Source organism: Dromiciops gliroides, chromosome 3 (assembly GCF_019393635.1).
Source record: "Dromiciops gliroides isolate mDroGli1 chromosome 3, mDroGli1.pri, whole genome shotgun sequence".
NCBI classification, from domain to species: domain Eukaryota; kingdom Metazoa; phylum Chordata; class Mammalia; order Microbiotheria; family Microbiotheriidae; genus Dromiciops; species Dromiciops gliroides.
The window spans coordinates 8,249,947-8,265,009 of NC_057863.1; the positions used below are offsets into that span (position 1 = coordinate 8,249,947).

The 15,063-nt window shown below is 40.9% G+C and overlaps 1 protein-coding gene across 1 annotated transcript in view; it reads right to left on the reverse strand.

Moving 5' to 3' along the window:
- The window catches only part of TPRG1 (tumor protein p63 regulated 1), a 136,841-nt gene that overhangs the window by 10,903 nt on the left and 110,875 nt on the right, over positions 1–15,063 (reverse strand). The window lies entirely within an intron of this gene.

Sequence of the window (15,063 nt, forward strand, 5' to 3'; positions counted from 1 at the left end):
AGGAAAGTCCCTGAGCTTGGGATTGTGATACATACCTGTAATCTCAGGTGAAGGGGAAATAGTATGAAAGAAAGCTAAGCCTAAGATTGCCACCAGGAATCAATATTTACAAAGTGCTTCCTCTATGTCAACCCTTTTGAAAAAGGTAGTCCAAGTATTACTATGATCCTTTTATACATGAGGCAACTGATGATGCCCAGGGAAATTCAGTGCTTTGCCCAGAGTCACACAGCTATTCTGACTTTGGGCCAATCACATCTTAGGTACTCAGTCTCCTTAGTTTCCTCATTCTATAAAATGAGGGATCAATGATCTCCAAATTCCCTTTCAGGTCTACATCTATTGATACAATGATTCAAGTTGTGATTGGATGACCAATCACTTCTCAAGAATATTGGAAAGTAGAATCCAGTCCATATTGGCTTTGAAGATCCCTTCCAACTCTGAGATACTGATGCCACAGAAAACTCTATGATCCAATAGTTTACAAAGTTTATGATCCAGCCAGTCTTAGGACTACTTCCATATTGATATTTAGGGTCTGTTCCATGAAAAGGGCATTCACTTCCATTACATTCAACAAGTATTTGGAGTATAATCGATCAAGAGCCTGCCCTGATACAAGGGAGACTTGGATACAAGTCTTACCTGTAACACATTTTGATTATGTGATGCCAGATAAATCACTGACACTTTTGGTGGGAGATGATGGGGGCTAAAAAGAGAAATTTGTGGTCGGCAACATTTTCCATATTTTCTAAAAGGAAATATATTCTTGTATTCACTGCAGCTACTATATGCAAAGTACTTTGTCTTTTTTTCTGCCCCAGATGCAGTTCAAAATCCATTTCTATTCTTAATGGATGCCATTGGCCTGGTCTTTTCAATTTTGGCATTCCCCATTTCCCACAGATGAGACCCAGACATAAAAGCCATCTGCGCCAACGTTTTTAAGTGACATCAGCTCTCTATGCTGTGGTTGTCCCATTTCATCTACATATCAAAGACATTGCAAAGGAATAAGACGACAGGGTGACTGGACAAATTGGAAAACAGAGAAGAAAGAATCAAGGAATGAAAACTGTAGAATCCAAATGCTCAGGAGTATGAAATGGCCATTATCCTAAATAAGAATACGAATAAGGAAGAGTAAGGTATATGGTACTAGAGCATTGGTTTTGCACAAATTTGTAGTTTCAGATGATGGTAACCCTCTCAGGTTGAAAATCCCAACAGCTTTTTTGGAAAATGGAGACACGTGGCTTGGGAGAAAAATCAGAGCTAGAAATGATGATTTAGGAATTGTTTGCATTGAGTGATAGTTGAAATCCTAGCAAGAAATGTGATCTTAGAAGAGAAAAAGCCAAATGCAGATGTGATGCCTACACTTTGGAAATTTCCAAGCCCCACATGGAAACAAAGCAAAAAAAGAGAATCAGAAAAGAATCAGAACAGTGTAGGTAGATAGTGGGTAGGGGGTAGGAAGAGTTCTGGATACTCAGGGGAGGAACACGTTGTACATTAGATCCTGCAGAGAGGTGCAGCAGGATGGGGATTTATGGAGGGAAGGCTACTTGGTTTGGCAATGAGGTTGGCATTGGTGACCTTCCAGAATCACTGTTGATTCATCTTGCTTCATGAAAGCTGTTTTGGTAGCGTGCTCTAATTCCTCCTTTGAATAAATCTGGTCTGGTAAAATTCCATTCCTTTCAATTCAACAAGTACACATTAAATATCTAACACATGGCAAGCACCATGCTCATTTGGCACTGGGGATACCAAGCCACAGATGAAACAACACTTGTAGCCAAGAAACTTGCATTTTACTGGGAAGTGTGGGGTGGGGCAGAAACACTGAATGAATAGAATAGAAGAAAATAGAAGAAAAATTATAGACAGGGGATTGAACAGTAAAAAATCAGGAAATCAGGGAAGGCATCAGGAGGAAGAGTTGTACCTGAGCCCTGAAGGAAGACAAAAGCTTTGGAAAATTGGATATAAGGAGTGAATATGGTCCAGGTATGGAGGGCAGCTTGTACGAATGCAGAGATGTGGGTGATAGAACATCAATACATTCTATCCTGTTGGCAAAGCAAAAATATTACTTTCCCTTTCTTCCCCCCAACTTATGTTGTTGTTGTTGTTTATTTGCACAGCATAGGACAGTCCATCTTCCTCCAGTACATATCTCAAAGGTCCAGGTGCACTGGGTGTGGTGTACTCAGCACTGCCAGAGAGATTCCATTGATAAATGGGAGGTGGAGTAGTGGCCAGGTTGGGGGCACTGAGTAATATGACTAGAATGTCCGTGGGTTTTACTCTTGGCATTCATCTGCCAGAAGCTGTGGTCTGCGGTTTTAGCCCTCTCTAGATGCAGAGATGCCTGAAGGTTAATCCAAGCTCATGGGCTTTGCACCCAATTGGGGCTAAAACAAAAAGCCTGAAACTCTAGACATCCCGACCAAGTACCATGGAGGTCTCATTTCTTTTGGAAACCAAATCCTGGGATTTCTGGAGGGAAAAGCCTAAGCTTAGTAATGATGCCATCCCAAAGCTGTCACTTCCTGAGTTTGTCAATTTTGGTAAGGGAGGCTATTCTAGTTTCTGAAAATGTAAGCCAATTCCTGCATGTGTGCATGAGCTAACACAAACTCTCTCTCTCTCTCTCTCTCTCTCTCTCTCTCTCTCTCTCTCTCTCTCTCTCTCTCTCTCTCTCTCTCTCTCTCACACACACACACACACACACACAGAACACATTTCAATGTGTACAGCACACAATTTGGCTACTTTGTACAATAAAGAATGAAGGAGAGCATTTGGCACAGGCTCCCACCCTGTTCTCAGAGTTTGACAATTATTTTTGAAAGCTGAAACCCAATCATTTTTGTACTTAATCCTTGGGGGGGGGGAAGCAAAAAAAAATTTCTAAAAAAAATCTTGCATACTTCTCAAGTCCCCTTTCTCCTTTCTCCCTCCTCAGGTGTTGAAGACATTTCAAAATCTCCTGCATTATATTTTCCCCCTTTCCTTCTTTCTTTCCTTCCTTCTCTCTTTTTGTTTTTTTCTTTCCCTCTCTATTTGCTTCTTTCCTTCACTTTCCTTCTCTCTCTCTCTCTCTCTTTCTCTCTCTCTCTCTTTCTTTCTTTTTTTTCTTTCTTCCTTCCCTTTAACAGAATGCAAAATCAATGAATTATTCTATGGATGTGTGGTTAATGGAGCATTTTGGCTCAAATCCATTAAAACATCTTGCACAATGGAATTATTTACTGCTTCATATGTCAATTTATGTGCTGTGTGTAAATTTCCTTCTATCCAAAGGGGATGAAAATTTGCCAAGCTGGCTGCAGTAATAACACATTCCCTATTATCCCCCTTGATGGTTGCCCCCAAATGAAGTATAAGCATGAATCCTCAGGGAGATAGTAGAACTAATGGTCTGTCTGTCTTTCTTAGACTTTCTACCCAAATGATAGAATTCTCCAGTGGCTTCTGTTTTCTAACTGGAAAAATATGAAAATTTAAACCTGAGTCTTAAACTGTGCCATGGTGTGATGATGTGAAGAAAAGCCATTTTGTGGTCCCTGAACCTGGTTTCAAATCCTTTATCGAAGGCCTTCTATTCATATTAGTTTGAACAACTCACTTAACCTCCTTGCGTCTGAGTTTCCTCACCTGTAGAATTTATTTCAAGGATTATCCTAAATGCTTTCTGAGGTCCCTTTTTAATTCTGTACCTGTGGTTTCAATTACCTCTGTCTTTCAAAAGCTGTCATGGACATCATTGGGAAATCAATTCCTGTGTGACCAAGCACCAACACAATGACCATTAATGTTTTTCATGAACATGGTCTTGGGACTGGGCTGGGCTGGCATACTCTACTAACTCCTGTACTAAATACAAAAGACAAGGCTTGTTACAATGGCCATGTGGTAAAGGTTTGGTGGAAAGGGCTACATCTATTTGGAGACTGAGATTTGGAGCAAGTTGAGCTGAGCAAACTATTTTCAGTAAAGCAGGAAGAACAATGACCCACACCATTTCCAGAGCCTAGATTCTCATGCTAGACAGGATCTTGGAAGTTCTCTAGTACAAACCCCTCCTTTTCAAAGATGAAGAAAATGACAAAATGGACAACCAGAGTCAGGGTCAGCTTATTGGGCTAGAATATAGGGACAAACCCCTATATAGGTCTGGAAAAACAGGAGCATCATAGAGAAAGACAATCCAGGAAAACCACACCTAATCAAGATGAGGATATGTGATAATGAGACTATGGAAGCATTCAGGTTGGGGGTCAAGGGTTGGAATAGGATAGGGCCAGGGAGACCGATCTGAGGAAGTCCCCATTGATATTGATATTCTCTCTTCACTCTGACCCCAGTTCCTGGCAGCCCACCTTACCCACAGATCTTGAAATATGAACTTACACTTTGATCTAAATTAATTTGACACTTACTGATCCTATCGGATAAGGATAGTGGAACACTTGTTTCATCTGTTAAATGAAGAATATTTTTGGGACTAGGGGTATGAGATGGATTAGGTTGCCACTGTTAGTCCCTGTGAGTGCTGGGATCAGGGTAATAGAATGATAGATTTCTGAGAGCTAGAAGGAACATGAGAAAACAACATTTCTCAAGGAAGCACATTCTACTTTTGAACAGCTCTATGAGATCTGGGGGTGGTGGCAAAAGGAACAACCAATTCTGAGTTCAAATCCCCACTTGGCCACATGTGTGACCTTAGAGAAAGCACTAAAGTGATTTTCATAAAATGTTATCGGAGCTGCGTATGGTGTTGTCTTCCCTCTTTACACTTGTTTCATGGCCAGAAGGACCATGGCTCAGAAAACTTATGGCTTCTCAGATTTATTATACATTGGAAACAAAAAAATGATGAGTACAATCCCCAACTAAAAGACAATTCAGAGCAGGTCCACAAAGATGGATGAACAAGAGGAGACCTAAGCATAAAGATTAAAGGGATTAAGATTCTCAGTGGGCACTTGATTAGTCCTTGTGGTTCGATTAATTGGTTGATTGAAGGGGACTCTTTCTGGGCCTGACTTCTCATCTCTAAGTTGAGGAGTTGAAAAGGAATATTGGCAAAATTCCTTCTAACTCTAAGTCCTGTGGAGCTGAATGTCTCTTCCATCTTTGATGCCCAAGAACTCTTAGGAACCAATTCTATTTAAATATTTTCAAGGTACAGTCTGCTCCATTATTGATGCTCTATTGAATGCTGCCCCTTTTTTCTCATGGCACAGCATAATAAGCTTCCTTCCTCTGCATCCTACTTTCATTCCTGCCTTCACGGGTTCTCTTCCCCCAAACAATCTAAGTAGAAGAGAAAGTGATTTAAAGTCCCAGTTCTCCAGGAAGGGGAACAGGAGCCTCCATTACCTCAGCCAACTACACCTCCTTTCTACTCATCTCAAATCTCAAAGCTCCACAACAAAATTAAAAACATAGCTTAAGGCACCAAATCACAATTTATGAGGAAGCACAGACATTGACTTCTGCTCTACATGTTGGGTGTGTGCTTGTAAGTCAGAATGAGCAAACAGTGTGTGTGTGTGTGTGTGTGTGTGTGTGTGTGTGTGTGTGTGTGTGTGAGTGGGCTAAAGGGACAGAGGGAAAGAAAAGAGAAAAAAGAAAGAGAAAACAGCTTAGAGGAGGCACAGTATTTTTCCTCCATTCTTTGCAAGCTGTGCTTACTGAAAGACAGGCTTTTGGGGCTTCATGAAATGTTAGCCCCTTGCTCATTTAATTAACACAAAAGGGGGCACCGAGTTGGCATCTTGGAGGGTATTAAATGCTCCTTTGCTGACTATATGACCTCAGACGAAATATTTTCCATGACAAGAACCCAAAAGACGCTGGCACAGAGTCAGACAATAAGGTTTTCAGAACGTGTTTACATTCTATCCATGGCCCCGGGCTGTTCCAAACCCATCAGCAGGTGCTGCCTTTCTCTTCTCTTTGCTCACCTGGCTCAGGACCAGAAGGTTACAGGGCCTTGGGCTCAGCAAGCTTAACCATTTACTGACATGGGTGGCCCAGAATCTCCAAAGACTCTGATTTATTCCACACTGGATGCAAAGGAGAAAGGACAGTCCAATTCCTGAATTTGGAGAGGATTCACCAGACATCCATTAAGAGGACTGAAGATAGGCAAGGATAGTCTAAACATCAAGATTAAAGAAACTTGGCCTATTCACATTGACAAAAAAATGAAGTATATTTGAATGTATTTGGAATGTTCTTAGAGGATATTAAAGTCAAGGTGTTTCAGAGTTGGAATGGAATTCAGAGGCCAGTATGCTCAAACTCTGTCTAAACTAGAATAATCCCTAGAACATTTATGAAATATAATCATACAGCGTCTGCTTGAATATTTTCAGTGATGAGGAACATACTAACTTTTGAAGTGACCCATTTTACTTGTGGATCAGCCTTTGTTCGAGAGTAGTCCTTTATTCCAAGCCAAAAGCAAACTGTCGGAAGCTTCAATCTTCTCTCTTTCTCCTGCTTGTGCCCTGTGAGTTCAGCAGCAATGGACTGAAGTCCTCTTTTACTTCATAGTATCCCTTTATTGTTCCCCCTACCCAAGATATTCATCTGGATGGTATTGGGAGAGTTGGGAAACCTTCAGAAGTATCTTGGACCTGTGTCCCCTTGACAGGTAGGAGTTGCTACACATTATAATGGAAATGGAGCAACCTGTGACTTGAAGAAGAAATGTTGCATTAAAGAAGTTTCCTGAAGAACCCATGGAACAAAAACCTCCCCAGAGAAGGAGCCCAATCCTATAGTGAGATGGGGAGGTAATCAGCCTAGGAACAGACAGCTCAGCCATCTGCATGCTGGCTTCCTCATCACCTGCTTCTAGAACAATCTGAGAAATGAATATTCTTAAGAATTGCAAAAGAATCCAAGAAATATGGAGGATTCTAATAATACCACTACTAGGTTGGTATCCTAAAAGAAATTTTAAAAAAAGGTGAATTCAAAATTGATGTGATGCCCATCAATTGGTGAATGGCTGAATAAATTGTGGGATGAGATTAGCATGGAACACTATTGTGCTGTAAGAAATGATGAGCAGGATTTTATCAGAAGGACTTATGAAAAATACAATCCGTGTACAGAGAAAGAACTGATGGTATCTGAATACAGATTGAAATATATTTTTTTTGTTATTTCCTCTTTCTAAAGTTTTTTTTTGTCTGTTTTCTTTCGCAACCTGATGAATGTGGAAATGTTTTGCATGACTGCACACATATAACTTATATTGAATTGCTTGAGTTCTTGAGTGGGGTGTGGAGGGAAGGAGGAAGAGAATTTGGAACACAAAGTTTTAAAAATTTATGTGGAAATTTGTTTTTACATGTAACGAGGGGAGAATTTTAAGTAAATAAATAAAAGAATGAATAGATAAATGAATGAATGAATGAATGAATTAATGAATGAATGGATGAAAAGAAAAAAATGGAGGATTCATGGACTAACATGAGATGGAAATTGCACAGAGGTTAAGATTGCATGGAGTTCTCAAAATCTGAGCTACTGCCTACAAGGCAATTGTGGATCCATGGAAATATTTCCTGAGTAGTGAACTAATCATAGAAAGAAACATTCCCTGCCCCCTAAGGGTCTGAATGTCCTAAATAAATATGATAACCATTGACATAGGCTTTAATGAAAATATAGCACTTTCACATACTTGGCTAACTTAGACATTACAACAATTGGGTGAGAGGTAGTCAGGTGAACAGGAAGGAGTCTAATGGATAATGCAAATAGAAGGGAAAGCTAGGTCGTGAAGTGGAGAGAGCACTGGTGCTGAAGTCAGAAAGACCAGAGTTCAAATCTGACCTCATATACTTAGTGACCCTGGGCAAATCACATAACTCCTGCCTGCATAAAACTAGAGAAGGAAATGACAAACCACCCCAGTATCTTTGTTATGAAAATCTCACAGACAGTTGATCTATGGTTTCAAAAAGTGTTGGGCACCACTGAACAATGAAGAAAGAACCACCCTCAAAGTCCTGGAAGTCAAGTCAACAAGCATGTATTGAGTTCTTACTAAGTTCCAAGTATTAAAAGAAAGAAAAGGAAAGAAAGAAGGAAGGAAGGAAGGAAGGAAGGAAGGAAGGAAGGAAGGAAGGAAGGAAGGAAGGAAGGAAGGAAGGAAGGAAGGAAGGAAGGAAGGAAGGAAGGAAAAATAAAAATACTTCTTGCTTTCAGGGAGCTAACCATCTAGTAATGTAAATGACATGAAAATTGCCTACATATGAAATATGTACAGAATAAATCAGAGATATCTCTGGAGGGAAGGCACTAGCATTAATAGAAATTGGGAAAAGGTGGAATTTTAGGAAGAGAATAGCTGTCATGGGGGCAGTATGAAAATGCATAGATTCACCACATGAAGGGTCCTGGTGAGGAAAGTCAGAGAGGAAGAACTAAGTTCATGACTTGTCTCTTATCCCTTTGCTGTATAACCCTTGTCAGGTCACTTCACCTCTGAGTGCTCAAGGCCACTCTCTAAGACTCTACATTAATGGAAAGTGCCAAGTGCGTTGATAGTGGAAATTTCCTCAAAGGGAAGTTCTCTCTAATCTATACTAGATTGATCCCAGATCCATTCCCTATCCCTCTCAGCACGGATATATTATCCCTAATTTGAACATAATAAATCTCAGGTATGGAAGAAATAGACTGGGCAAGGCACAGAGACATTAGAAGTAGAATGATCTTTTGGGGAGCATCAAGTAGGTGAGTTCAGCTGAGATATAGATGGTGGAAAAGGAAATAATGTGTAATAAAGGCTAGACTCCCAAGAACTTTAATGCCAGTTGTGGCTTTTATATTTTATATTATTTGCAAAGAGAATCAATCATTGAAGTTCCTTGAGGAGGCAACAAGTTCCGATTTATGCTTTATGAAGATTATTTTGGAGATTGTGTGTGGGCTGTATTGGAAAGGGGAGGGGCCAAACTAGAAACTCAGAGTAGAAACAGGGAGGAAATAAAGGTCTGAATTAGGATAGGGGTAACAGAAAGGAGAAAGGGGGTGTAGTTATGAGCAACAGTGTGCTGCAAAACTCAACAGGACTGGCCAAACACTAGAAATGCATTAGGCACAAACATTTAACGACAAAGAAAACAATGCATCACCTAGCAGAAACGAAGTCCCTAATCAAGAAATTTTCAAGTCTGATTCCCTTATAACTTGGTTGCTATACTGAATGATTAGATCCCTTGATTAGATCTGCTTTTTTAACTGATATGAGAAACTTCCAGGGCAGAAAATCCAGTCACTGAGGAAGAAAAGCATCTCCCTTGCACCTTACAGACTTCAAGAATTGCCTATGGTCCCAAAGTGAAGGGTCTTCCCCAGGGTACCACAGACAGTGCATGTCAGTGGTGGGACTTGAACCCAGATATTCCTGACTTGGGGTCAAGCTCTCTACCCTCTATAACATGCTGACTCGAATAAGAATTCATCAGGCTTTAGGACAGCTTCATTTCACTAAGAGAAAGTGATTTTATTAAAGGCTCTCAGTGATATCTCACCTCCCAGACATCTACATTCCCAGAGTTTATTGAGCTAGAAATAGCCTGTCATGGAAATAAATTTGTTCAGTGCTGTGGGCATGCAGTTTAACTGTGAGGCAGAAATTCATCTGTATTGGAGCCTACCAAGCCCGTTGCTTTCAATGCTCTGCAGTACTGTTCTCCACTTTTATGTCACATTTCCCTGTGCCTGCATTTCCCACTGAGAACCCATCCAGCAGCCATGCATGCAGGCTTCTGAAGAAGAGTCATTTTCCTTCTCACACTTCTGTGTGCTCCAGATAAATGTCTGTAGGTGCACTGCCTCTATAGACACTCGGGGATGTGCTACACAATTGGCTTTGTCAGTCTGGCTGCTCAGGCAATGGGAAGTCATGGACAGAGCCCTGGATCCAGAGTCAAACATGGTGGTTGAAATCCTAGCTATTCCATTAAGTGCCATTATGAGCTCAGGCAAATTCCTTCACTTCTCAGCAGCCATCTCTTCATGTTTGAAATGAAGAACTTCAAATCTATGATCTTCTAACTCAGAATCAATGATCCATCAGGTTAACTTCACATCCCAAAATTATTTTTCTCTTTTCGTATCTGTCTAAATACCTTCCATAGTAAAATGAGAGATTTGGAATAGAAGACTTTAATGCTCACTTTCATCTCTGACTTTGTAAATCTATGATCAGATCTGGGTAGTCATTCTTCACATTCAGAAAATGTGATTATCCAGGTGTGGTAGTTTGTAAACAGTAATCCTTCATTGAATCAACCCATAGAAAGACTGATTTGTTAATGTCTTTGCTATTCCAAGTCCCCTTTTCACATTCCTGTCAGCTAGACCATAATCTCCATGAGGGCAAGACTTTATGATCCAGTCAGGCAGTGTGACAGAGTACAAAGAATTCTGGATTTGGAATTAGAGGAACTGGGTTCACTTTCTGCCTTAGCTCCATACTTACTGTGAGACCTTAGAAATTCAGTTCACTTTGATGGGCCTCAGTTTTCTCAACTACAAAATAAACATTCAACCTGCTGACTTCAAATGTCTCTTCCCTTCTAGTCTATTATTGATGTGGTCGACCTTTTACAGTAAAAAAAAATAAGATGGCATTGGTCACCCTCTAGATGTGAGGAATGGATTGAAAAGAGAGGGTACAACCAATAATTCTAAAAATGAAGTGAAGACTCATGTCACAGCTATTACTAATCCCCTTTGCCCTTCTATCAACTATCTATAAGCTCCATGAATATAGGGAGTTTTCTGTTACTCTTCCTCAGTGCATTGCACACTGAAGGTGGTCTCTCATGAATCTCTATTGAATTGAGCAAGGGCATTTTGAAGTCACCATTAAAGAGGTCTCTAGAGAAATACCCTGATATAAAACAGTCTAGTCCTATTACCACAGGTGGTCATTGTTCTTTCCTTGAGTAAATTTTGTTGCAGACACCAGGTACTATGTCCAGGTTGGGTCATTGGCATGCCATCTACTGTGAAAGAGGCTTGGAGAGGGCAGCCCAGCAAAAGCACCAAGGAAAATATGCTGTCATAAGGAAAGCATTTGGGGGGCCAGTCTTTCAAGCAAAATAAATCAATTGAGCAGTTCAGCAATTGGTTTAGCCTCCAGGGCTTTGCTTTGAGTGTTGTGATTATTGTTTTTGCTATAAGCATGAAAGAACCAAGTCTGGACATGTTTGGCATCTCTAAGGAGAGGGAAGAAAGATAAAGTTCTAAGAAATGTTGTTGTCTCCCCCTCGCTTCACAGACCTAAACTGTATCAGTAAAAAATATAATTCCCTGAATCATCTTCTTCCCCCATGCTCCTCAGAATTAGTTGGAAGGTGTCATTGCCCCGGGAGGCCACTCAATGTTTTGTTACAAATGTGCTTTTAGTCCTAAATAAATAAATAAACAAACAAATAAATAAATAAATAATGTGTGTGCACATGTGTACACATACATGTATAAATGAATATAAATTATATAAATATAAAATAAATGTGCCTTTAGTGCTAAATAAATAAGTTCTTTGAGGGCAGCTGCTGGTTTTTCTGTTTTTCTTTTTTTTTCTGTTGTTTCTCCAGTAGGTATCCAGTGTAACCCTCTCATTTCATAACTGAGGAAATTGGAAAAGGCAGGATTTGAACCCAGGATCTTGGGCTCCAAATCAAAAGCTCTTCCCACTGTATTCCACTGCCTTTCAGGAGGTATTTAGTCATGAGCAGACAGAAGCACATAGATCCAGATTCAAAAGCGACCTTGTGCAATATCTAGCCCAATGTTTCATTTTACAAAAATCCCACCTTCACCAAAGGGCAGCTAGAGGGCACCATAGTGTGCAGAGCACTCTCCTGGAGTTTTCCTGAGTTCAAATCTGGCCTCAGACACTTATTAGCTTTGTGACCCTGGGCAAGTTACTTAACCCTGTTTGCCTTAGTTTCCACACCTGTAAAAAGAGCTGGATAAGAAAATGACAAAGCCCTCCAGTTACTCTGCGAAGAAAACCCAAATTGAGTCACAGAGTTGGACACCGAACAACTGTTAACCTTCTACAGATGATCTTTCCTGATCCCCCGCCCCCCTGCACCCCACCCGGTGTCTTCTCTCTGTTGATTCACTTCAATTCATTTTGTCTAGATATTGTTTGAACATAGTTGTGTGAACGTTGTCTATCAGACTGGAGTATGTCCTTTATTATCACTTATTAGTTGCCTGCCTACCAGATGGAGAAACCAAGGCCTGGGAAGGATAATTGGCTTGCTAAGGGTCATCTACATAGTGAAGGCCCAAAATAGGATTGGCAGCCTGCTCTCTTGACCCAATAGTCAGCAATCTTTCAAATGCTATCTCAGATCAGATACAGGCAGATCAGCTGTCACCTTTGTTTGGGAAATATGAATGTGTCCTGACATGATTAATATAATAAAGAACAGTTCGAACATAGAAATTTGCATTTGCTTATTCTTCATTTAATTTACATGAAAACTGAACCCCACTGGTGGCATCAGGGGGTGACCTGTATGGAAACTTCGTGGGGAGTGAAGCCTGCAAGAAGACTCGATGTCTGTCTCCATCTGAGCTAAATTACTGAGTTCTCAGCTTTCTCAATTCAGGATATGGTGAGAGCTGCTGGGGTTATGCTATAATAACCAGGGGAACCAAGGTGGGGGCTAGGAGAGGAAGGTGCAGAAGGGTAGACAGAGATGCTCAATGGTGGGGGATAAAGGGGTTAGGAGATCCAGGGATGGTTATGGTCCATCGCCTCCATGAAATTATCATAGCTTTGTGTGTGTGTGTGTGTGTGTATGCGCGCGCGCGCGCGCGTGCGCATGCGCACATGCTCCAGGAGCATTGATGGTGGTGACCCAATAAAGATCCTAAGGTGGGGCTTCCTCCTCTCCGACCAAGTTAGAGAATTGTGCTTCTCATTTCAACCCCTCCCACCCCCAAAACCTTACATTTTTACTGCAGGATTTTCCATAGTGTGGTGAATTTTAGGAATCCAAATGGCCAGGTATAGAACTGCCTGTGTTTGTAAAATGCTTAGCACTCTGTCTGGCACATGGTACTTGTTTAATAAAAGCACATTGCCTTCTTTTCTTCTTTCCACCCTTCCATGGTGCCTTCTTTATTAGATATTACTCATTTGGATAGGACTGAGAGAAAACTAGTGATATTTTAATGTATAGGCAGAAATATTAGATCTATTACATATATAGTATGTATGCATATATTTATATGCATCCATGAGGATATAGCTTTTCTTCATCCATCCATACATGCACATATTCATGCACACCTAATTATTTTTTTGGTTTGTTTGTTTGTTTGTTTTGGTGAGGAAATTGGGGTTAAGTGACTTGCCCAGGGTCACACAGCTAGTAAGTGTCAAGTATCTGAGGCTGGATTTGAACTCAGGTACTCCTGACTCCAGGGCTGGTGCTCTATCCACTGCGCCACCTAGCTGCCCCAATGCACACCTATTTATGAAGGCTTTGGATTTGAGGGGACAGTGCCAAAGAGCACTATAACCATGTAAAGTCCTTCTCCTCAGTGAATGATTCAGAACCATCCTGCTTCTCCACTCCTGCCTTAGACTTTGAAAGGAGGCTATACCATCCCCACCCCACCTATGCAAGTTATCATTACTGGTCCCCTAAAGGATGGGCTTATAGGAGACTTTTCTATCCCTTGAATAATCCCAAATCACTCCTGACCTAACAATTTTTTTTTTCTAATGGCAACAGTCTTCCCCTAATTCCTGAAGGCTGAAATCCATGGAATGGAACAGTCATTTATTTATCTTTTTCCTCTTTCTCCTTCCTTCCTTCCTTCCTTTCTTTTCCTCTGTCTCCCCAATGCTTAGCGAAGTGCCTGGCCCGTAGTAAGTACTCCATAAATACTTGTTGCCTGATCAATATCATTTACAGCCAATTTACATTATTTATAGCTAACAGTTCATAAAAAGGTACTTTTTAAAAGACATTAATGAGTAGCTAAGTCCAGTAACTCTCACAGGCTGTTCACAATGGCTTTCCTTTTAATACCTGAGATGAGGGGACCAGCTCTTCCTGTCTGGTTATGCCAATTTCTCAAAGATGCCTGCTGCCCTCACAGAGGCTGGTCTTCAGAGCGTGAAGGAAGTAAAGCCCAGGTAGGTTGTAATAGTGGATTAATTCTCCTGCCAATTCACAAATACAGCCCAGGAAGGAAATGGTTGCTTGAGTACAAAGTCAAGTTTGTAAGCTTTAGAAATGTGACCCAGCACTCTGCAGTGTCTGGAAAAACTTTGGATTGAACCAGCTACACCCCTTCAGCACCCACACAGCTGGGAACTGGGTTAATGTTTCTTGACAACTATTTGAAATTGTACAAAGACACTTCCTTTCCACTTGTCTCAGGGATACCAAACATGGCTATACCCAAAAGAGATCATTAACAGCAAAAAGATCCATTTGTAGGACAAAATTAATGTATTCCGATATTCTACTATAGCTTCGATCTCATCCGTGAAGGGGTCCCCAACAAGGCAGACTGCAATCCATCCAGGGCAGTCCATTCCATGTGAAGTTGTCACGTGTCCTTCCATAAATTCACTACCAGGCGATTCATCCATAATTTTGGAGACCTTTCTCCCTATCACTTGATATTGTATGGGTATCAATGTAGTGCATGTCCTAGCTATGATAAACCCTCTTTCTCCCTACAAAGGAACTTCCAGGAGCTAAGCATTAACCCTTTTGCCACATCACATATTCTAAGTGTAAGCCCACTCTCCTCTGGACTCTATAGGTATTTTGGGGATAGGGAGGATGCCTACAAATAACTGTTATTACCACATCTTCTTATGAAATACATTTCTTAAAGCTAATGAAGACTGACCAATTGATAGCAAGCGATCATCACTTGTGAGAAGCACATGGATGGCTCTCAGGGCTGATGCTTAGAACCATGAGCAGAGACACAGTAGCTGCCCTCTGGGGACCC